The sequence below is a fragment of the Amaranthus tricolor genome, chromosome 6 (assembly GCF_026212465.1).
Source record: "Amaranthus tricolor cultivar Red isolate AtriRed21 chromosome 6, ASM2621246v1, whole genome shotgun sequence".
Taxonomy (NCBI): Eukaryota; Viridiplantae; Streptophyta; class Magnoliopsida; order Caryophyllales; family Amaranthaceae; genus Amaranthus; species Amaranthus tricolor.
In genome coordinates, this window is record NC_080052.1 from 13,946,680 (window position 1) to 13,972,281 (window position 25,602).

Sequence of the window (25,602 nt, forward strand, 5' to 3'; positions counted from 1 at the left end):
TTCTAGCATATGACTATTATTATCAATTCTAACCATTTTAACACAATAATATATGCCAAATAGTGTTGTGTGCCAAGTTTCGTGCATAACAAACCAAGTTTGCGTACTTTACGCGCGAAATTGACAAAAACGCTTAAAAACGCATAAAATCGCAACTTAACTTCTAATTTCTAGCATATGACTATTATTATCAATTCTAACCATTTCAACACAATAATATATGCCAAATAGTGTTGTGTGCCACGTTTCGTGCATAACAAACCATGTTTGACCTACTTTACGCGCGAAATTGACAAAAACGCTTAAAAACCCATAAAATCACAACTTAACTTCTAATTTCTAGCATATGACTATTATTATCAAGTATAACCATTTCAACACAATAATATATGCCAAATAGTGTTGTCTGCCAAGTTTCGTGCATAACAAACAATGTTTGACCTACTTTACGCGCGAAATTGACAAAAACGCTTAAAAACGCATAAAATCGCAACTTAACTTCTAATTTCTAGCATATGACTATTATTATCAATTCTAACAATTTCAACACAATAATATATGCCAAATAGTGTTGTGTGCCAATTTTCGTGCATAACAAACCATGTTTGAGCTACTTTACGCGCGAATTTGACAAATAAAAACGCGAAATTGACAGCATCAAACTAGTGACCAGACCACCTTGCACGACACGTGGAGACCAAACCTATGCATCCAGGACCTAGGCTAAAGTGGAAATGGAATCTTGGTACTTGGATCTAGCTATCAAGGTCCTAAAACCATTCTAACAATCCCCGTGGACTCCTAGAAGCTGAGCCGAAGGAGGGCTGGACGACAGTTTGCCAGATCAGAATTTTGTTTAAGTGTTTGTGGTTGTTTCGTGTTCTTTTCTGGATCATTTGTAGTTTTTCCACTGTGTCATTAATCAAAGCTTACGCACAACATTAATCCTTGCATAACCAAGGACTTAATCAGCCCCGGTTTCGCATCAAAACCAAGTTTGAGCTACTTTACGCGCGGAATTGACAAAAACGCTTAAAAACGCATAAAATCGCAACTTAACTTCTAATTTCTAGCATATGACTATTATTATCAATTCTAACCATTTCAACACAATAATATATTCCAAATAGTGTTGTGTGCCAAGTTTCGTGCATAACAAACCAGGTTTGAGTACTTTACGCGCGAAATTAACAAAAACGCTTAAAAACGCTTAAAAACGCATAAAATCGCAACTTAACTTCTACTTTCTAGCATATGACTATTATTATCAATTCTAACCATTTCAACACAATAATATATGCCAAATAGTGTTGTGTGCCAAGTTTCGTGCATAACAAACCATGTTTGACCTACTTTACGCGCGAAATTGACAAAAACGCTTAAAAACGCATAAAATCGCAACTTAACTTCTAATTTCTAGCATATGATCAAGTATAACCATTTCAACACAATAATATATTCCAAATAGTGTTGTAGTGCCAAGTTTCGTGCATAACAAACCATGTTTGACCTACTTTACGCGCGAAATTGACAAAAAACGCTTAAAAAAAAACGCATAAAATCGCAACTTAACTTCTAATTTCTAGCATATGACTATTATTATCAATTCTAACCATTTCAACACAATAATATATGCCAAATAGTGTTGTGTGCCAATTTTCGTGCATAACAAACCATGTTTGACCTACTTTACGCGCGAATTTGACAAATAAAAACGCGAAATTGACAACATCAAACTAGTGACCAGACCACCTTGCACGACACGTGGAGACCAAACCTATGCATCCAGGACCTAGGCTAAAGTGGAAATGGAATATTAGTACTTGGATCTAGCTATCAAGGTCCTAAAACCATTCTAACAATCCCCGTGGACTCCTAGAAGCTGAGCCGAAGGAGGGCTGGTCGACAGTTTTGCCAGATCAGAATTTTGTTTAAGTGTTTGTGGTTGTTTCGTGTTCTTTTCTGGATCATTTGTATTTTTTCACTGTGTCAATAATCAAAGCTTACGCACAACATTAATCCTTGCATAACCAAGGCCTTAATCAGCCCCGGTTTCGCATCAAAACTAAGTTTGAGCTACTTTACGCGCGGAATTGACAAAAACGCTTAAAAACGCATAAAATCGATACTTAACTTCTAATTTCTAGCATATGACTATTATTATCAATTCTAACCATTTCAACACAATAATATATGCCAAATAGTGTTGTGTGCCAAGTTTCGTGCATAACAAACCAAGTTTGAGTACTTTACGCGCGAAATTGACAAAAACGCTTAAAAACACATAAAATCGCAACATAACTTCTAATTTCTAGCATATGACTATTATTATCAATTCTAACCATTTCAACACAATAATATATGCCAAATAGTGTTGTGTGCCACGTTTCGTGCATAACAAACCATGTTTGACCTACTTTACCGCGCGAAATTGACAAAAACCGCTTAAAAACCCATAAAATCACAACTTAACTTCTAATTTCTAGCATATGACTATTATTATCAATTATAACCATTTCAACACAATAATATATGCCAAATAGTGTTGTGTGCCAAGTTTCGTGCATAACAAACCATGTTTGAGCTACTTTACGCGCGAAATTGACAAAAACGCTTAAAAACGCATAAAATCGCAACTTAACTTCTAATTTCTAGCATATGACTATTATTATCAATTCTAACCATTTCAACACAATAATATATGCCAAATAGTGTTGTGTGCCAATTTTCGTGCATAACAAACCATGTTTGACCTACTTTACGCGCGAATTTGACAAATAAAAACGCGAAATTGATAGCATCAAACTAGTGACCAGACCACCTTGCACGACACGTGGAGACCAAACCTATGCATCCAGGACCTAGGCTAAAGTGGAAATGGAATCTTGGTACTTGGATCTAGCTATCAAGGTCCTAAAACCATTCTAACAATCCCCGTGGACTCCTAGAAGCTGAGCCGAAGGAGGGCTGGTCGACAGTTTGCCAAATCAGAATTTTGTTTAAGTGTTTGTGGTTGTTTCGTGTTCTTTTCTGGATCATTTGTAGTTTTTCACTGTGTCATTAATCAAAGCTTACGCACAACATTAATCCTTGCATAACAAAGGCCTTAATCAGCCCCGGTTTCGCATCAAAACCAAGTTTGAGCTACTTTACGCGCGGAATTGACAAAAACGCTTAAAAACGCATAAAATCGCAACTTAACTTCTAATTTCTAGCATATGACTATTATTATCAATTCTAACCATTTCAACATAATAATATATGCCAAATAGTGTTGTGCGCCAAGTTTCGTGCATAACAAACCATGTTTGACCTACTTTACGCGCGAATTTGACAAATAAAAACACGAAATTGACAGCATCGAACTAGTGACCAGACCACCTTGCACGACACGTGGAGACCAAACCTATTCATCCAAGACCTAGGCTAAAGTGGAAATGGAATCTTGGTACTTTGATCTAGCTATCAAGGTCCTAAAACCATTCTAACAATCCCCGTGGACTCCTAGAAGCTGAGCCGAAAGAGGGCTGGTCGACAGTTTGCCAGATCAAAATTTTGTTTAAGGGGTTTGTGGTTGTTTCGTGTTCTTTTCATGATCATTTGTAGTTTTTCACTGTGTCATTAATCAAATCTTACGCACAACATTAATCCTTACATAACCAAGGCCTTAATCAGCCCCGGTTTCGCATCAAAACCAAGTTTGAGCTACTTTACGCGCGGAATTGACAAAAACGCTTAAAAACGCATAAAATCGCAACTTAACTTCTAATTTCTAGCATATGACTATTATTATCAATTCTAACCAATTCAACACAATAATATATTCCAAATAGTGTTGTGTGCCAAGTTTCGTGCATAACAAACCAAGTTTGAGTACTTTACGCGCGAAATTAACAAAAACGCTTAAAAACGCTTAAAAACGCATAAAATCGCAACTTAACTTCTAATTTCTAGCATATGACTATTATTATCAATTCTAACCATTTCAACACAATAATATATGCCAAATAGTGTTGTGTGCCACGTTTCGTGCATAACAAATCATGTTTGACCTACTTTACGCGCGAAATTGACAAAAACGCTTAAAAACCCATAAAATCACAACTTAACTTCTAATTTCTAGCATATGACTATTATTATCAAGTATAACCATTTCAACACAATAATATATGCCAAATAGTGTTGTGTGCCAAGTTTCGTGCATAACATACCATGTTTGAGCTACTTTACGCGCGAAATTGACAAAAATGCTTAAAAACGCATAAAATCGCAACTTAACTTCTAATTTCTAGCATATGACTATTATTATAAATTCTAACCATTTCAACACAATAATATATGCCAAATAGTGTTGTGAGCCAATTTTCGTGCATAAAAAACCATGTTTGACCTACTTTACGCGCGAATTTGACAAATAAAAACGCGAAATTGATAGCATCAAACTAGTGACCAGACCACCTTGCACGACACGTGGAGACCAAACCTATGCATCCAGGACCTAGGCTAAAGTGGAAATGGAATCTTGGTACTTGGATCTAGCTATCAAGGTCATAAAACCATTCTAACAATCCCCGTGGACACCTAGAAGCTGAGCCGAAGGAGGGCTTGTCGACAGTTTGCCAGATCAGAATTTTGTTTAAGTGTTTGTGGTTGTTTCGTGTTCTTTTCATGATCATTTGTAGTTTTTCACTGTGTCATTAATCAAAGCTTACGCACAACATTAATCCTTGCATAACCAAGGCCTTAATCAGCCCCGGTTTCGCATCAAAACCAAGTTTGAGCTACTTTACGCGCGGAATTGACAAAAACGCTTAAAAACGCATAAAATCGCAACTTAACTTCTAATTTCTAGCATATGACTATTATTATCAATTCTAACCATTTCAACACAATAATATATGCCAAATAGTGTTGTGTGCCAAGTTTCGTGCATAACAAACCATGTTTGACCTACTTTACGCGCGAATTTGACAAATAAAAACACGAAATTGACAGCATCAAACTAGTGACCAGACCACCTTGCACGACACGTGGAGACCAAACCTATTCATCCAGGACCTAGGCTAAAGTGGAAATGGAATCTTGGTACTTGGATCTAGCTATCAAGGTCATAAAACCATTCTAACAATCCCCGTGGACACCTAGAAGCTGAGCCGAAGGAGGGCTTGTCGACAGTTTGCCAGATCAGAATTTTGTTTAAGTGTTTGTGGTTGTTTCGTGTTCTTTTCATGATCATTTGTAGTTTTTCACTGTGTCATTAATCAAAGCTTACGCACAACATTAATCCTTGCATAACCAAGGCCTTAATCAGCCCCGGTTTCGCATCAAAACCAAGTTTGAGCTACTTTACGCGCGGAATTGACAAAAACGCTTAAAAACGCATAAAATCGCAACTTAACTTCTAATTTCTAGCATATGACTATTATTATCAATTCTAACCATTTCAACACAATAATATATGCCAAATAGTGTTGTGTGCCAAGTTTCGTGCATAACAAACCATGTTTGACCTACTTTACGCGCGAATTTGACAAATAAAAACACGAAATTGACAGCATCAAACTAGTGACCAGACCACCTTGCACGACACGTGGAGACCAAACCTATTCATCCAGGACCTAGGCTAAAGTGGAAATGGAATCTTGGTACTTTGATCTAGCTATCAAGGTCCTAAAACCATTCTAACAATCCCCGTGGACTCCTAGAAGCTGAGCCGAAAGAGGGCTGGTCGACAGTTTGCCAGATCAGAATTTTGTTTAACTGTTTGTGGTTGTTTCGTGTTCTTTTCATGATCATTTGTAGTTTTTCACTGTGTCATTAATCAAAGGTTACGCACAACATTAATCCTTGCATAACAAAGGCCTTAATCAGCCCCGGTTTCGCATCAAAACCAAGTTTGAGCTACTTTACGCGCGGAATTGACAAAAACGCTTAAAAACGCATAAAATCGAAACTTAACTTCTAATTTCTAGCATATGACTATTATTATCAATTCTAACCATTTCAACACAATAATATATGCCAAATAGTGTTGTGTGCCAAGTTTCGTGCATAACAAACCATGTTTGACCTACTTTACGCGCGAATTTGACAAATAAAAACACGAAATTGACAGCATCAAACTAGTGACCAGACCACCTTGCACGACACGTGGAGACCAAACCTATTCATCCAGGACCTAGGCTAAAGTGGAAATGGAATCTTGGTACTTTGATCTAGCTATCAAGGTCCTAAAACCATTCTAACAATCCCCGTGGACTCCTAGAAGCTGAGCCGAAGGAGGGCTGGTCGACAGTTTGCCAGATCAGAATTTTGTTTAAGTGTTTGTGGTTGTTTCGTGTTCTTTGCTGGATCATTTGTAGTTTTTCACTGTGTCATTAATCAAAGCTTATGCAAAACATTAGTCCTTGCATAACCAAGGCCTTAATCAGCCCCGGTTTCGCATCAAAACCAAGTTTGAGCTACTTTACGCGCGGAATTGACAAAAACGCTTAAAAACGCATAAAATCGCAACTTAACTTCTAATTTCTAGCATATGACTATTATTATCAATTCTAACCATTTTAACACAATAATATATGCCAAATAGTGTTGTGTGCCAAGTTTCGTGCATAACAAACCAAGTTTGCGTACTTTACGCGCGAAATTGACAAAAACGCTTAAAAACGCATAAAATCGCAACTTAACTTCTAATTTCTAGCATATGACTATTATTATCAATTCTAACCATTTCAACACAATAATATATGCCAAATAGTGTTGTGTGCCACGTTTCGTGCATAACAAACCATGTTTGACCTACTTTACGCGCGAAATTGACAAAAACGCTTAAAAACCCATAAAATCACAACTTAACTTCTAATTTCTAGCATATGACTATTATTATCAAGTATAACCATTTCAACACAATAATATATGCCAAATAGTGTTGTCTGCCAAGTTTCGTGCATAACAAACAATGTTTGACCTACTTTACGCGCGAAATTGACAAAAACGCTTAAAAACGCATAAAATCGCAACTTAACTTCTAATTTCTAGCATATGACTATTATTATCAATTCTAACAATTTCAACACAATAATATATGCCAAATAGTGTTGTGTGCCAATTTTCGTGCATAACAAACCATGTTTGAGCTACTTTACGCGCGAATTTGACAAATAAAAACGCGAAATTGACAGCATCAAACTAGTGACCAGACCACCTTGCACGACACGTGGAGACCAAACCTATGCATCCAGGACCTAGGCTAAAGTGGAAATGGAATCTTGGTACTTGGATCTAGCTATCAAGGTCCTAAAACCATTCTAACAATCCCCGTGGACTCCTAGAAGCTGAGCCGAAGGAGGGCTGGACGACAGTTTGCCAGATCAGAATTTTGTTTAAGTGTTTGTGGTTGTTTCGTGTTCTTTTCTGGATCATTTGTAGTTTTTCACTGTGTCATTAATCAAAGCTTACGCACAACATTAATCCTTGCATAACCAAGGACTTAATCAGCCCCGGTTTCGCATCAAAACCAAGTTTGAGCTACTTTACGCGCGGAATTGACAAAAACGCTTAAAAACGCATAAAATCGCAACTTAACTTCTAATTTCTAGCATATGACTATTATTATCAATTCTAACCATTTCAACACAATAATATATTCCAAATAGTGTTGTGTGCCAAGTTTCGTGCATAACAAACCAGGTTTGAGTACTTTACGCGCGAAATTAACAAAAACGCTTAAAAACGCTTAAAAACGCATAAAATCGCAACTTAACTTCTACTTTCTAGCATATGACTATTATTATCAATTCTAACCATTTCAACACAATAATATATGCCAAATAGTGTTGTGTGCCAAGTTTCGTGCATAACAAACCATGTTTGACCTACTTTACGCGCGAAATTGACAAAAACGCTTAAAAACGCATAAAATCGCAACTTAACTTCTAATTTCTAGCATATGACTATTATTATCAAGTATAACCATTTCAACACAATAATATATTCCAAATAGTGTTGTGTGCCAAGTTTCGTGCATAACAAACCATGTTTGACCTACTTTACGCGCGAAATTGACAAAAACGCTTAAAAACGCATAAAATCGCAACTTAACTTCTAATTTCTAGCATATGACTATTATTATCAATTCTAACCATTTCAACACAATAATATATGCCAAATAGTGTTGTGTGCCAATTTTCGTGCATAACAAACCATGTTTGACCTACTTTACGCGCGAATTTGACAAATAAAAACGCGAAATTGACAACATCAAACTAGTGACCAGACCACCTTGCACGACACGTGGAGACCAAACCTATGCATCCAGGACCTAGGCTAAAGTGGAAATGGAATATTGGTACTTGGATCTAGCTATCAAGGTCCTAAAACCATTCTAACAATCCCCGTGGACTCCTAGAAGCTGAGCCGAAGGAGGGCTGGTCGACAGTTTGCCAGATCAGAATTTTGTTTAAGTGTTTGTGGTTGTTTCGTGTTCTTTTCTGGATCATTTGTATTTTTTCACTGTGTCATTAATCAAAGCTTACGCACAACATTAATCCTTGCATAACCAAGGCCTTAATCAGCCCCGGTTTCGCATCAAAACTAAGTTTGAGCTACTTTACGCGCGGAATTGACAAAAACGCTTAAAAACGCATAAAATCGATACTTAACTTCTAATTTCTAGCATATGACTATTATTATCAATTCTAACCATTTAAACACAATAATATATGCCAAATAGTGTTGTGTGCCAAGTTTCGTGCATAACAAACCAAGTTTGAGTACTTTACGCGCGAAATTGACAAAAACGCTTAAAAACACATAAAATCGCAACATAACTTCTAATTTCTAGCATATGACTATTATTATCAATTCTAACCATTTCAACACAATAATATATGCCAAATAGTGTTGTGTGCCACGTTTCGTGCATAACAAACCATGTTTGACCTACTTTACGCGCGAAATTGACAAAAACGCTTAAAAACCCATAAAATCACAACTTAACTTCTAATTTCTAGCATATGACTATTATTATCAATTATAACCATTTCAACACAATAATATATGCCAAATAGTGTTGTGTGCCAAGTTTCGTGCATAACAAACCATGTTTGAGCTACTTTACGCGCGAAATTGACAAAAACGCTTAAAAACGCATAAAATCGCAACTTAACTTCTAATTTCTAGCATATGACTATTATTATCAATTCTAACCATTTCAACACAATAATATATGCCAAATAGTGTTGTGTGCCAATTTTCGTGCATAACAAACCATGTTTGACCTACTTTACGCGCGAATTTGACAAATAAAAACGCGAAATTGATAGCATCAAACTAGTGACCAGACCACCTTGCACGACACGTGGAGACCAAACCTATGCATCCAGGACCTAGGCTAAAGTGGAAATGGAATCTTGGTACTTGGATCTAGCTATCAAGGTCCTAAAACCATTCTAACAATCCCCGTGGACTCCTAGAAGCTGAGCCGAAGGAGGGCTGGTCGACAGTTTGCCAAATCAGAATTTTGTTTAAGTGTTTGTGGTTGTTTCGTGTTCTTTTCTGGATCATTTGTAGTTTTTCACTGTGTCATTAATCAAAGCTTACGCACAACATTAATCCTTGCATAACAAAGGCCTTAATCAGCCCCGGTTTCGCATCAAAACCAAGTTTGAGCTACTTTACGCGCGGAATTGACAAAAACGCTTAAAAACGCATAAAATCGCAACTTAACTTCTAATTTCTAGCATATGACTATTATTATCAATTCTAACCATTTCAACACAATAATATATGCCAAATAGTGTTGTGCGCCAAGTTTCGTGCATAACAAACCATGTTTGACCTACTTTACGCGCGAATTTGACAAATAAAAACACGAAATTGACAGCATCGAACTAGTGACCAGACCACCTTGCACGACACGTGGAGACCAAACCTATTCATCCAAGACCTAGGCTAAAGTGGAAATGGAATCTTGGTACTTTGATCTAGCTATCAAGGTCCTAAAACCATTCTAACAATCCCCGTGGACTCCTAGAAGCTGAGCCGAAAGAGGGCTGGTCGACAGTTTGCCAGATCAGAATTTTGTTTAAGGGTTTGTGGTTGTTTCGTGTTCTTTTCATGATCATTTGTAGTTTTTCACTGTGTCATTAATCAAATCTTACGCACAACATTAATCCTTACATAACCAAGGCCTTAATCAGCCCCGGTTTCGCATCAAAACCAAGTTTGAGCTACTTTACGCGCGGAATTGACAAAAACGCTTAAAAACGCATAAAATCGCAACTTAACTTCTAATTTCTAGCATATGACTATTATTATCAATTCTAACCAATTCAACACAATAATATATGCCAAATAGTGTTGTGTGCCAAGTTTCGTGCATAACAAACCAAGTTTGAGTACTTTACGCGCGAAATTAACAAAAACGCTTAAAAACGCTTAAAAACGCATAAAATCGCAACTTAACTTCTAATTTCTAGCATATGACTATTATTATCAATTCTAACCATTTCAACACAATAATATATGCCAAATAGTGTTGTGTGCCACGTTTCGTGCATAACAAACCATGTTTGACCTACTTTACGCGCGAAATTGACAAAAACGCTTAAAAACCCATAAAATCACAACTTAACTTCTAATTTCTAGCATATGACTATTATTATCAAGTATAACCATTTCAACACAATAATATATGCCAAATAGTGTTGTGTGCCAAGTTTCGTGCATAACAAACCATGTTTGAGCTACTTTACGCGCGAAATTGACAAAAATGCTTAAAAACGCATAAAATCGCAACTTAACTTCTAATTTCTAGCATATGACTATTATTATCAATTCTAACCATTTCAACACAATAATATATGCCAAATAGTGTTGTGAGCCAATTTTCGTGCATAACAAACCATGTTTGACCTACTTTACGCGCGAATTTGACAAATAAAAACGCGAAATTGATAGCATCAAACTAGTGACCAGACCACCTTGCACGACACGTGGAGACCAAACCTATGCATCCAGGACCTAGGCTAAAGTGGAAATGGAATCTTGGTACTTGGATCTAGCTATCAAGGTCATAAAACCATTCTAACAATCCCCGTGGACACCTAGAAGCTGAGCCGAAGGAGGGCTTGTCGACAGTTTGCCAGATCAGAATTTTGTTTAAGTGTTTGTGGTTGTTTCGTGTTCTTTTCATGATCATTTGTAGTTTTTCACTGTGTCATTAATCAAAGCTTACGCACAACATTAATCCTTGCATAACCAAGGCCTTAATCAGCCCCGGTTTCGCATCAAAACCAAGTTTGAGCTACTTTACGCGCGGAATTGACAAAAACGCTTAAAAACGCATAAAATCGCAACTTAACTTCTAATTTCTAGCATATGACTATTATTATCAATTCTAACCATTTCAACACAATAATATATGCCAAATAGTGTTGTGTGCCAAGTTTCGTGCATAACAAACCAAGTTTGAGTACTTTACGCGCGAAATTGACAAAAACGCTTAAAAACGCATAAAATCGCAACTTAACTTCTAATTTCTAGCATATGACTATTATTATCAATTCTAACCATTTCAACACAATAATATATGCCAAATAGTGTTGTGTGCCAAGTTTCGTGCATAACAAACCATGTTTGACCTACTTTACGCGCGAAATTGACAAAAACGCTTAAAAACCCATAAAATCGCAACTTAACATCTAATTTCTAGCATATGACTATTATTGTTGGCCTCTTAAGGTTTTGATGATGACTTCACTTGTAAATAAACAAACATATTTTTAGAGATTGTTTTGTAGGTATATATCCGATTTAATGTGAATCGTTGATGAAGCCTATGACTTGATTCGTGGAAGATGTATGTGTCTCAAATATCCAAGAAGTTGGGAAATTTCTCTGGAAAACAGTCTGCTGTTCCTAGAGTTAAAGTTCTGACGAATGTTGAAGCTGGAAACAGTACACTGTTCCTACGTAGCAGGTCTGAAGAATAGCATCGACTAAAAAATTGCGAATTAATTATTTTCTGTTTTTAAGTTGATGTAATGGTTTAGAATTAATTTAATTGCTTAAATTAATTAGTAAGTTAATTGGCAAATCTATTTTTAGGTTTTCTAAAAATAGCCCAAGACTTTTTCTTAATTAGATTTAGATCTCCTATTTTTTAGGATCTTATGTTTTAAACTCCTATGCTATTTTTAGCATTAAGGAAACTGATTTTTCCTTGAGCAAATAACAGCCGGACACGCATAATTCCACCACCTTTTGTTTTGAGAACGTGGGGGTAGTGGAGGTATGTGTGAGATAGTGGACGTTATGCTTATGATAACTGCTGGCTGTTCCCTCTATAAATAGAAGGGACTTTGCTCGAATCAAAAATCAATCTTTTTAGGATTCAAGAGTGTCCATTAAAGGGAGATCATCTTAAGAAAAATATTTTCAGTTTTCCAATGCCAATTAATTTATTATATTTTTCTTAAGTAATTATTTTAATTCTTATCCTCTTCAGAAATGGCCTTGTAAGGGTAATTGAGTGTTTTATTGTAATTAGACTTATGGGAAGTCTAAGGGAATAGAGAAGAGAAATGGCCTTGTAAAGGGTAATTGAGTGTTTTGTTGTAATTAGACTTATGGGAAGTCTAAGGGAATAGAGAATAGAAACGTGAGAAGAGAAGAGAAGAGAAGAGAAGAGAAGAGAAGAGAAGTAGGCCTAAGTAGAGAAGCTTTGAGTAAAGCGTTTAGAGAATTGAGAAGCTTCAAGTGAAGCAAAACATTGTTATGTGTAATTGTAATTGATTGCCTTAACATAGTGAGAATTTTGAAATCCCGGGGGGTCGTGGTTTTTCCTTCTTATTAGGCCAAGAAGGTTTCCACGTAAAAATCCTTGTCTTCTTTTATTATTCTTTTCGTTTTTAAGTTTAAGTTTTTGTTCTATACTTATTATAATTCCGCAAAAATTAGAAGCAAAAAATCTTAAACCTACTACACAACAATTCACCCCCCCTCTTGTTGCATTCGATCATCCATTAGTATTTCTACAATTATTATCAAGTACAACCATTTCAACACAATAATATATGCCAAATAGTGTTGTGTGCCAAGTTTCGCGCATAACAAACCATGTTTGACCTACTTTACGCGCGAAATTGACAAAAACGCTTAAAAACGCATAAAATCGCAACTTAACTTCTAATTTCTAGCATATGACTATTATTATCATTTCTAACCATTTCAACACAATAATATATGCCAAATAGTGTTGTGTGCCAATTTTCGTGCATAACAAACCATGTTTGACCTACTTTACGCGCGAATTTGACAAATAAAAACGCGAAATTGACAGCATCAAACTAGTGACCAGACCACCTTGCACGACACGTGGAGACCAAACCTATGCATCCAGGACCTAGGCTAAAGTGAAAATGGAATCTTGGTACTTGGATCTAGGTATCAAGGTCCTAAAACCATTCTAACAATCCCCGTGGACTCCTAGAAGCTGAGCCGAAGGAGGGCTGGTCGACAGTTTGCCAGATCAGAATTTTGTTTAAGTGTTTGTGGTTGTTTCGTGTTCTTTGCTGGATCATTTGTAGTTTTTCACTGTGTCATTAATCAAAGCTTACGTAAAACATTAGTCCTTGCATAACCAAGGCCTTAATCAGCCCCGGTTTCGCATCAAAACCAAGTTTGAGCTACTTTACGCGCGGAATTGACAAAAACGCTTAAAAACGCATAAAATCGCAACTTAACTTCTAATTTCTAGCATATGACTATTATTATCAATTCTAACCATTTCAACACAATAATGTATGCCAAATAGTGTTGTGTGCCAAGTTTCGTGCATAACAAACCAAGTTTGCGTACTTTACGCGCGAAATTGACAAAAACGCTTAAAAACGCATAAAATCGCAACTTAACTTCTAATTTCTAGCATATGACTAGTATTATCAATTCTAACCATTTCAACACAATAGTATATGCCAAATAGTGTTGTGTGCCACGTTTCGTGCATAACAAACCATGTTTGAGTTACTTTACGCGCGGAATTGACAAAAACGCTTAAAAACGCATAAAATCGCAACTTAACTTCTAATTTCTAGCATATGACTATTATTATCAATTCTAACCATTTCAACACAACAATATATGCCAAATAGTGTTGTGTGCCAAGTTTCGTGCATAACAAACCAAGTTTGAGTACTTTACGCGCGAAATTGACAAAAACGCTTAAAAACGCATAAAATCGCAACTTAACTTCTAATTTCTAGCATATGACTATTATTATCAATTCTAACCATTTCAACACAATAATATATGCCAAATAGTGTTGTGTGCCAAGTTTCGTGCATAACAAACCATGTTTGACCTACTTTACGCGCGAAATTGACAAAAACGCTTAAAAACCCATAAAATCGCAACTTAACTTCTAATTTCTAGCATATGACTATTATTATCAAGTATAACCATTTCAACACAATAATATATGCCAAATAGTGTTGTGTGCCAAGTTTCATGCATAACAAACCATGTTTGACCTACTTTACGCGCGAAATTGACAAAAACGCTTAAAAACGCATAAAATCGCAACTTAACTTCTAATTTCTAGCATATGACTATTATTATCAATTCTAACCATTTCAACACAATAATATATGCCAAATAGTGTTGTGTGCCAATTTTCGTGCATAACAAACCATGTTTGACCTACTTTACGCGCGAATTTGACAAATAAAAACGCGAAATTGACAACATCAAACTAGTGACCAGACCACCTTGCACGACACGTGGAGACCAAACCTATGCATCCAGGACCTAGGCTAAAGTGGAAATGGAATCTTGGTACTTGGATCTAGCTATCAAGGTCCTAAAACCATTCTAACAATCCCCGTGGACTCCTAGAAGCTGAGCCGAAGGAGGGCTGGTCGACAGTTTGCCAGATCAGAATTTTGTTTAAGTGTTTGTGGTTGTTTCGTGTTCTTTGCTGGATCATTTGTAGTTTTTCACTGTGTCATTAATCAAAGCTTATGCAAAACATTAGTCCTTGCATAACCAAGGCCTTAATCAGCCCCGGTTTCGCATCAAAACCAAGTTTGAGCTACTTTACGCGCGGAATTGACAAAAACGCTTAAAAACGCATAAAATCGCAACTTAACTTCTAATTTCTAGCATATGACTATTATTATCAATTCTAACCATTTTAACACAATAATATATGCCAAATAGTGTTGTGTGCCAAGTTTCGTGCATAACAAACCAAGTTTGCGTACTTTACGCGCGAAATTGACAAAAACGCTTAAAAACGCATAAAATCGCAACTTAACTTCTAATTTCTAGCATATGACTATTATTATCAATTCTAACCATTTCAACACAATAATATATGCCAAATAGTGTTGTGTGCCACGTTTCGTGCATAACAAACCATGTTTGACCTACTTTACGCGCGAAATTGACAAAAACGCTTAAAAACCCATAAAATCACAACTTAACTTCTAATTTCTAGCATATGACTATTATTATCAAGTATAACCATTTCAACACAATAATATATGCCAAATAGTGTTGTCTGCCAAGTTTCGTGCATAACAAACAATGTTTGACCTACTTTACGCGCGAAATTGACAAAAACGCTTAAAAACGCATAAAATCGCAACTTAACTTCTAATTTCTAGCATATGACTATTATTATCAATTCTAACAATTTCAACACAATAATATATGCCAAATAGTGTTGTGTGCCAATTTTCGTGCATAACAAACCATGTTTGAGCTACTTTATGCGCGAATTTGACAAATAAAAACGCGAAATTGACAGCATCAAACTAGTGACCAGACCACCTTGCACGACACGTGGAGACCAAACCTATGCATCCAGGACCTAGGCTAAAGTGGAAATGGAATCTTGGTACTTGGATCTAGCTATCAAGGTCCTAAAACCATTCTAACAATCCCCGTGGACTCCTAGAAGCTGAGCCGAAGGAGGGCTGGACGACAGTTTGCCAGATCAGAATTTTGTTTAAGTGTTTGTGGTTGTTTCGTGTTCTTTTCTGGATCATTTGTAGTTTTTCACTGTGTCATTAATCAAAGCTTACGCACAACATTAATCCTTGCATAACCAAGGACTTAATCAGCCCCGGTTTCGCATCAAAACCAAGTTTGAGCTACTTTACGCGCGGAATTGACAAAAACGCTTAAAAACGCATAAAATCGCAACTTAACTTCTAATTTCTAGCATATGACTATTATTATCAATTCTAACCATTTCAACACAATAATATATTCCAAATAGTGTTGTGTGCCAAGTTTCGTGCATAACAAACCAGGTTTGAGTACTTTACGCGCGAAATTAACAAAAACGCTTAAAAACGCTTAAAAACGCATAAAATCGCAACTTAACTTCTACTTTCTAGCATATGACTATTATTATCAATTCTAACCATTTCAACACAATAATATATGCCAAATAGTGTTGTGTGCCAAGTTTCGTGCATAACAAACCATGTTTGACCTACTTTACGCGCGAAATTGACAAAAACGCTTAAAAACGCATAAAATCGCAACTTAACTTCTAATTTCTAGCATATGACTATTATTATCAAGTATAACCATTTCAACACAATAATATATTCCAAATAGTGTTGTGTGCCAAGTTTCGTGCATAACAAACCATGTTTGACCTACTTTACGCGCGAAATTGACAAAAACGCTTAAAAACGCATAAAATCGCAACTTAACTTCTAATTTCTAGCATATGACTATTATTATCAATTCTAACCATTTCAACACAATAATATATGCCAAATAGTGTTGTGTGCCAATTTTCGTGCATAACAAACCATGTTTGAGCTACTTTATGCGCGAATTTGACAAATAAAAACGCGAAATTGACAGCATCAAACTAGTGACCAGACCACCTTGCACGACACGTGGAGACCAAACCTATGCATCCAGGACCTAGGCTAAAGTGGAAATGGAATCTTGGTACTTGGATCTAGCTATCAAGGTCCTAAAACCATTCTAACAATCCCCGTGGACTCCTAGAAGCTGAGCCGAAGGAGGGCTGGACGACAGTTTGCCAGATCAGAATTTTGTTTAAGTGTTTGTGGTTGTTTCGTGTTCTTTTCTGGATCATTTGTATTTTTTCACTGTGTCATTAATCAAAGCTTACGCACAACATTAATCCTTGCATAACCAAGGCCTTAATCAGCCCCGGTTTCGCATCAAAACTAAGTTTGAGCTACTTTACGCGCGGAATTGACAAAAACGCTTAAAAACGCATAAAATCGATACTTAACTTCTAATTTCTAGCATATGACTATTATTATCAATTCTAACCATTTCAACACAATAATATATGCCAAATAGTGTTGTGTGCCAAGTTTCGTGTATAACAAACCAAGTTTGAGTACTTTACGCGCGAAATTGACAAAAACGCTTAAAAACACATAAAATCGCAACATAACTTCTAATTTCTAGCATATGACTATTATTATCAATTCTAACCATTTCAACACAATAATATATGCCAAATAGTGTTGTGTGCCACGTTTCGTGCATAACAAACCATGTTTGACCTACTTTACGCGCGAAATTGACAAAAACGCTTAAAAACCCATAAAATCACAACTTAACTTCTAATTTCTAGCATATGACTATTATTATCAATTATAACCATTTCAACACAATAATATATGCCAAATAGTGTTGTGTGCCAAGTTTCGTGCATAACAAACCATGTTTGAGCTACTTTACGCGCGAAATTGACAAAAACGCTTAAAAACGCATAAAATCGCAACTTAACTTCTAATTTCTAGCATATGACTATTATTATCAATTCTAACCATTTCAACACAATAATATATGCCAAATAGTGTTGTGTGCCAATTTTCGTGCATAACAAACCATGTTTGACCTACTTTACGCGCGAATTTGACAAATAAAAACGCGAAATTAATAGCATCAAACTAGTGACCAGACCACCTTGCACGACACGTGGAGACCAAACCTATGCATCCAGGACCTAGGCTAAAGTGGAAATGGAATCTTGGTACTTGGATCTAGCTATCAAGGTCCTAAAACCATTCTAACAATCCCCGTGGACTCCTAGAAGCTGAGCCGAAGGAGGGCTGGTCGACAGTTTGCCAAATCAGAATTTTGTTTAAGTGTTTGTGGTTGTTTCGTGTTCTTTTCTGGATCATTTGTAGTTTTTCACTGTGTCATTAATCAAAGCTTACGCACAACATTAATCCTTGCATAACAAAGGCCTTAATCAGCCCCGGTTTCGCATCAAAACCAAGTTTGAGCTACTTTACGCGCGGAATTGACAAAAACGCTTAAAAACGCATAAAATCGCAACTTAACTTCTAATTTCTAGCATATGACTATTATTATCAATTCTAACCATTTCAACACAATAATATATGCCAAATAGTGTTGTGCGCCAAGTTTCGTGCATAACAAACCATGTTTGACCTACTTTACGCGCGAATTTGACAAATAAAAACACGAAATTGACAGCATCGAACTAGTGACCAGACCACCTTGCACGACACGTGGAGACCAAACCTATTCATCCAAGACCTAGGCTAAAGTGGAAATGGAATCTTGGTACTTTGATCTAGCTATCAAGGTCCTAAAACCATTCTAACAATCCCCGTGGACTCCTAGAAGCTGAGCCGAAAGAGGGCTGGTCGACAGTTTGCCAGATCAGAATTTTGTTTAAGGGTTTGTGGTTGTTTCGTGTTCTTTTCATGATCATTTGTAGTTTTTCACTGTGTCATTAATCAAATCTTACGCACAACATTAATCCTTACATAACCAAGGCCTTAATCAGCCCCGGTTTCGCATCAAAACCAAGTTTGAGCTACTTTACGCGCGGAATTGACAAAAACGCTTAAAAACGCATAAAATCGCAACTTAACTTCTAATTTCTAGCATATGACTATTATTATCAATTCTAACCAATTCAACACAATAATATATGCCAAATAGTGTTGTGTGCAAAGTTTCGTGCATAACAAACCAAGTTTGAGTACTTTACGCGCGAAATTAACAAAAACGCTTAAAAACGCTTAAAAACGCATAAAATCGCAACTTAACTTCTAATTTCTAGCATATGACTATTATTATCAATTCTAACCATTTCAACACAATAATATATGCCAAATAGTGTTGTGTGCCACGTTTCGTGCATAACAAACCATGTTTGACCTACTTTACGCGCGAAATTGACAAAAACGCTTAAAAACCCATAAAATCACAACTTAACTTCTAATTTCTAGCATATGACTATTATTATCAAGTATAACCATTTCAACACAATAATATATGCAAAATAGTGTTGTGTGCCAAGTTTCGTGCATAACAAACCATGTTTGAGCTACTTTACGCGCGAAATTGACAAAAACGCTTAAAAACGCATAAAATCGCAACTTAACTTCTAATTTCTAGCATATGACTATTATTATCAATTCTAACCATTTCAACACAATAATATATGCCAAATAGTGTTGTGTGCCAAGTTTCGTGCATAACAAACCATGTTTGACCTACTTTACGCGCGAATTTGACAAATAAAAACACGAAATTAACAACATCAAACTAGTGACCAGACCACCTTGCACGACACGTGGAGACCAAACCTATTCATCCAGGACCTAGGCTAAAGTGGAAATGGAATCTTGGTACTTTGATCTTGCTATCAAGGTCCTAAAACCATTCTAACAATCCCCGTGGACTCCTAGAAGCTGAGCCGAAAGAGGGCTGGTCGACAGTTTGCCAGATCAGAATTTTGTTTAAGTGTTTGTGGTTGTTTCGTGGTCTTTTCATGATCATTTGTAGTTTTTCACTGTGTCATTAATCAAATCATCGCACAACATTAATCCTTGCATAACCAAGGCCTTAATCAGCCCCGGTTTCGCATCAAAACCAAGTTTGAGCTACTTTACGCGCGGAATTGACAAAAACGCTTAAAAACGCATAAAATCGCAACTTAACTTCTAATTTCTAGCATATGACTATTATTATCAATTCTAACCATTTCAACACAATAATATATTCCAAATAGTGTTGTGTGCCATGTTTCGTGCATAACAAACCAAGTTTAAGTACTTTACGCGCGAAATTAACAAAAACGCTTAAAAACGCTTAAAAACGCATAAAATCGCAACTTAACTTCTAATTTCTAGCATATGACTATTATTATCAATTGTAACCATTTCAACACAATAATATATGCCAAATAGTGTTGTGTGCCACGTTTCGTGCATAACAAACCATGTTTGACCTACTTTACGCGCGAAATTGACAAAAACGCTTAAAAACCCATAAAATCACAACTTAACTTCTAATTTCTAGCATATGACTATTATTATCAAGTATAACAATTTCAACACAATAATATATGCCAAATAGTGTTGTGTGCCAAGTTTCGTGCATAACAAACCATGTTTGAGCTACTTTACGCGCGAATTTGACAAAAATGCTTAAAAACGCATAAAATCGCAACTTAACTTCTAATTTCTAGCATATGACTATTATTATCAATTCTAACCATTTCAACACAATAATATATGCCAAATAGTGTTGTGAGCCAATTTTCGTGCATAACAAACCATGTTTGACCTACTTTACGCGCGAATTTGACAAATAAAAACGCGAAATTGATAGCATCAAACTAGTGACCAGACCACCTTGCACGACACGTGGAGACCAAACCTATGCATCCAGGACCTAGGCTAAAGTGGAAATGGAATCTTGGTACTTGGATCTAGCTATCAAGGTCCTAAAACCATTTTAACAATCCCCGTGGACTCCTAGAAGCTGAACCGAAGGAGGGCTGGTCGACAGTTTGCCAGATCAGAATTTTGTTTAAGTGTTTGTGGTTGTTTCGTGTTCTTTTCTGGATCATTTGTAGTTTTTCACTGTGTCATTAATCAAAGCTTACGCACAACATTAATCCTTGCATAACAAAGGCCTTAATCAGCCCCGGTTTCGCATCAAAACCAAGTTTGAGCTACTTTACGCGCGGAATTGACAAAAACGCTTAAAAACGCATAAAATCGCAACTTAACTTCTAATTTCTGGCATATGACTATTATTATCAATTCTAACCATTTCAACACAATAATATATGCCAAATAGTGTTGTGTGCCAAGTTTCGTGCATAACAAACCAAGTTTGAGTACTTTACGTGCGAAATTAACAAAAACGCTTAAAAACGCATAAAATCGCAACTTAACTTCTAATTTCTAGCATATGACTATTATTATCAATTCTAACCATTTCAACACAATAATATATGCCAAATCGTGTTGTGTGCCACGTTTCGTGCATAACAAACCATGTTTGACCTACTTTACGCGCGAAATTGACAAAAACGCTTAAAAACCCATAAAATCACAACTTAACTTCTAATTTCTAGCATATGACTATTATTATCAAGTATAACCATTTCAACACAATAATATATGCCAAATAGTGTTGTGTGCCAAGTTTCGTGCATAACAAACCATGTTTGAGCTACTTTACGCGCGAAATTGACAAAAACGCTTAAAAACGCATAAAATCACAACTTAACTTCTAATTTCTAGCATATGACTATTATTATCAATTCTAACCATTTCAACACAATAATATATGCCAAATAGTGTTGTGTGCCAATTTTCGTGCATAACAAACCATGTTTGACCTACTTTACGCGCGAATTTGACAAATAAAAACGCGAAATTGACAGCATCAAACTAGTGACCAGACCACCTTGCACAACACGTGGAGACCAAACCTATGCATCCAGGACCTAGGCTAAAGTGGAAATGGAATCTTGGTACTTGGATCTAGCTATCAAGGTCCTAAAATCATTCTAACAATCCCCGTGGACTCCTAGAAGCTGAGCCGAAGGAGGGCTGGTCGACAATTTGCCAGATCAGAATTTTGTTTAAGTGTTTGTGGTTGTTTCGTGTTCTTTTCTGGATCATTTGTAGTTTTTCACTGTGTCATTAATCAAATCTTACGCACAACATTAATCCTTGCATAACCGAGGCCTTAATCAGCCCCGGTTTCGCATCAAAACCAAGTTTGAGCCACTTTACGCGCGGAATTGACAAAAACGCTTAAAAACGCATAAAATCGCAACTTAACTTCTAATTTCTAGCATATGACTATTATTATCAATTCTAACCATTTCAACACAATAATATATGCCAAATAGTGTTGTGTGCCAAGTTTCGTGCATAACAAACCAAGTTTGAGTAATTTACGCGCGAAATTGACAAAAACGCTTAAAAACGCATAAAATCGCAACTTAACTTCTAATTTCTAGCATATGACTATTATTATCAATTCTAACCATTTCAACACAATAAAATATGCCAAATAGTGTTGTGTGCCAAGTTTCGTGCATAACAAACCATGTTTGACCTACTTTACGCGCAAAATTGACAAAAACGCTTAAAAACCCATAAAATCACAACTTAACTTCTAATTTCTAGCATATGACTATTATTATCAAGTATAACCATTTCAACACAATAATATATGCCAAATAGTGTTGTGTGCCAAGTTTCGTGCATAACAAACCATGTTTGACCTACTTTACGCGCGAAATTGACAAAAACGCTTAAAAACGCATAAAATCGCAACTTAACTTCTAATTTCTAGCATATGACTATTATTATCAATTCTAACCATTTCAACACAATAATATATGCCAAATAGTGTTGTGTGCCAATTTTCGTGCATAACAAACCATGTTTAACCTACTTTACGCGCGAATTTGTCAAATAAAAACGCGAAATTGACAGCATCAAACTAGTGACTAGACCACCTTGCACGACACGTGGAGACCAAACCAATGCATCCAGGACCTAGGCTAAAGTGGAAATGGAATCTTGGTACTTGGATCTAGCTATCAAGGTCCTAAAACCATTCTAACAATCCCCGTGGACTCCTAGAAGCTGAGCCGAAGGAGGGCTGGTCGACAGTTTGCCAGATCAGAATTTTGTTTAAGTGTTTGGGGTTGTTTCGTGTTCTTTTCTGGATCATGTGTAGTTTTTCACTGTGTCATTAATCAAAGCTTACGCACAACATTAATCCTTGCATAACCAAGGCCTTAATCAGCCCCGGTTTCGCATCAAAACCAAGTTTGAGCTACTTTACGCGCGGAATTGACAAAAACGCTTAAAAACGCATAAAATCGCAACTTAACTTCTAATTTCTAGCATATGACTATTATTATCAATTCTAACCATTTCAACACAATAATATATGCCAAATAGTGTTGTGTGCCAAGTTTCGTGCATAACAAACCAAGTTTGAGTAATTTACGCGCGGAATTGACAAAAACGCTTAAAAACGCATAAAATCGCAACTTAACTTCTAATTTCTAGCATATGACTATTATTATCAATTCTAACCATTTCAACACAATAATATATGCCAAATAGTGTTGTGTGCCAATTTTCGTGCATAACAAACCATGTTTAACCTACTTTACGCGCGAATTTGTCAAATAAAAACGCGAAATTGACATCATCAAACTAGTGACCAGACCACCTTGCACGACACGTGGAGACCAAACCTATGCATCCAGGACCTAGGCTAAAGTGGAAATGGAATCTTGGTACTTGGATCTAGCTATCAAGGTCCTAAAACCATTCTAACAATCCCCGTGGACTCCCAGAAGCTGAGCCGAAGGAGGGCTGGTCGACAGTTTGCCAGATCAGAATTTTGTTTAAGTGTTTGTGGTTGTTTCGTGTTCTATCTGGATCATTTGTAGTTTTTCACTGTGTCATTAATCAAAGCTTACGCACAACATTAATCCTTGCATAACCAAGGCCTTAATCAGCCCCGGTTTCGCATCAAAACCAAGTTTGAGCTACTTTACGCGCGGAATTGACAAAAACGCTTAAAAACGCATAAAATCGCAACTTAACTTCTAATTTCTAGCATATGACTATTATTATCAATTCTAACCATTTCAACACAATAATATATGCCAAATAGTGTTGTGTGCCAAGTTTCGTGCATAACAAACCATGTTTGACCTACTTTACGCGCGAATTTGACAAATAAAAACGCGAAATTGACAGCATCAAACTAGTGACCAGACCACCTTGCACGACACGTGGAGACCAAACCTATTCATCCAGGACCTAGGCTAAAGTGGAAATGGAATCTTGGTACTTGGATCTAGCTATCAAGGTCCTAACACCATTCTAACAATCCCCGTGGACTCCTAGAAGCTGAGCCGAAGGAGGGCTGGTCGACAGTTTGCCAGATCAGAATTTTGTTTAAGTGTTTGTGGTTGTTTCGTGTTCTTTTCATGATCATTTGTAGTTTTTCACTGTGTCATTAATCAAAGCTTACGCACAACATTAATCCTTGCATAACCAAGGCCTTAATCAGCCCCGGTTTCGCATCAAAACCAAGTTTGAGCTACTTTACGCGCGGAATTGACAAAAACGCTTAAAAACGCATAAAATTGCAACTTAACTTCTAATTTCTAGCATATGACTATTATTATCAATTCTAACCATTTCAACACAATAATATATGCCAAATAGTGTTGTGTGCCAAGTTTCGTGCATAACAAACCAAGTTTGAGTACTTTACGCGCGAAATTAACAAAAACGCTTAAAAACGCATAAAATCGCAACTTAACTTCTAGTTTCTAGCATATGACTATTATTATCAATACTAACCATTTCAACACAATAATAAATGCCAAATAGTGTTGTGTGCCAAGTTTCGTGCATAACAAAACCATGTTTGACCTACTTTGCGTGCGAAATTGACAAAAACGCTTAAAAACCCATAAAATCGCAACTTAACTTCTAATTTCTAGCATATGACTTATATTATCAAGTATAACCATTTCAACACAATAATATATGCCAAATAGTGTTGTGTGCCAAGTTTCGTGCATAACAAACCATGTTTGACCTACTTTACGCGCGAAATTGACAAAAACGCTTAAAAACGCATAAAATCGCAACTTAACTTCTAATTTCTAGCATATGACTATTATTATCAATTCTAACCATTTCAACACAATAATATATGCCAAATAGTGTTGTGTGCCAATTTTCGTGCATAAAAAACCATGTTTGACCTACTTTGCGCGCGAATTTGACAAATAAAAACGCGAAATTGACAGCATCAAACTAGTGACCAGACCACCTTGCACGACACGTGGAGACCAAACCTATGCATCCAGGACCTAGGCTAAAGTGAAAATGGAATCTTGGTACTTGGATCTAGCTATCAAGGTCCTAAAATCATTCTAACAATTCCCGTGGACTCCTAGAAGCTGAGCCGAAGGAAGGCTGGTCGACAATTTGCCAGATCAGAATTTTGTTTAAGTGTTTGTGGTTGTTTCGTGTTCTTTTCTGGATCATTTGTAGTTTTTCACTGTGTCATTAATCAAATCTTACGCACAACATTAATCCTTGCATAACCGAGGCCTTAATCAGCCCCGGTTTCGCATCAAAACCAAGTTTGAGCTACTTTACGCGCGGAATTGACAAAAACGCTTAAAACGCATAAAATCGCAACTTAACTTCTAATTTCTAGCATATGACTATTATTATCAATTCTAACCATTTCAAC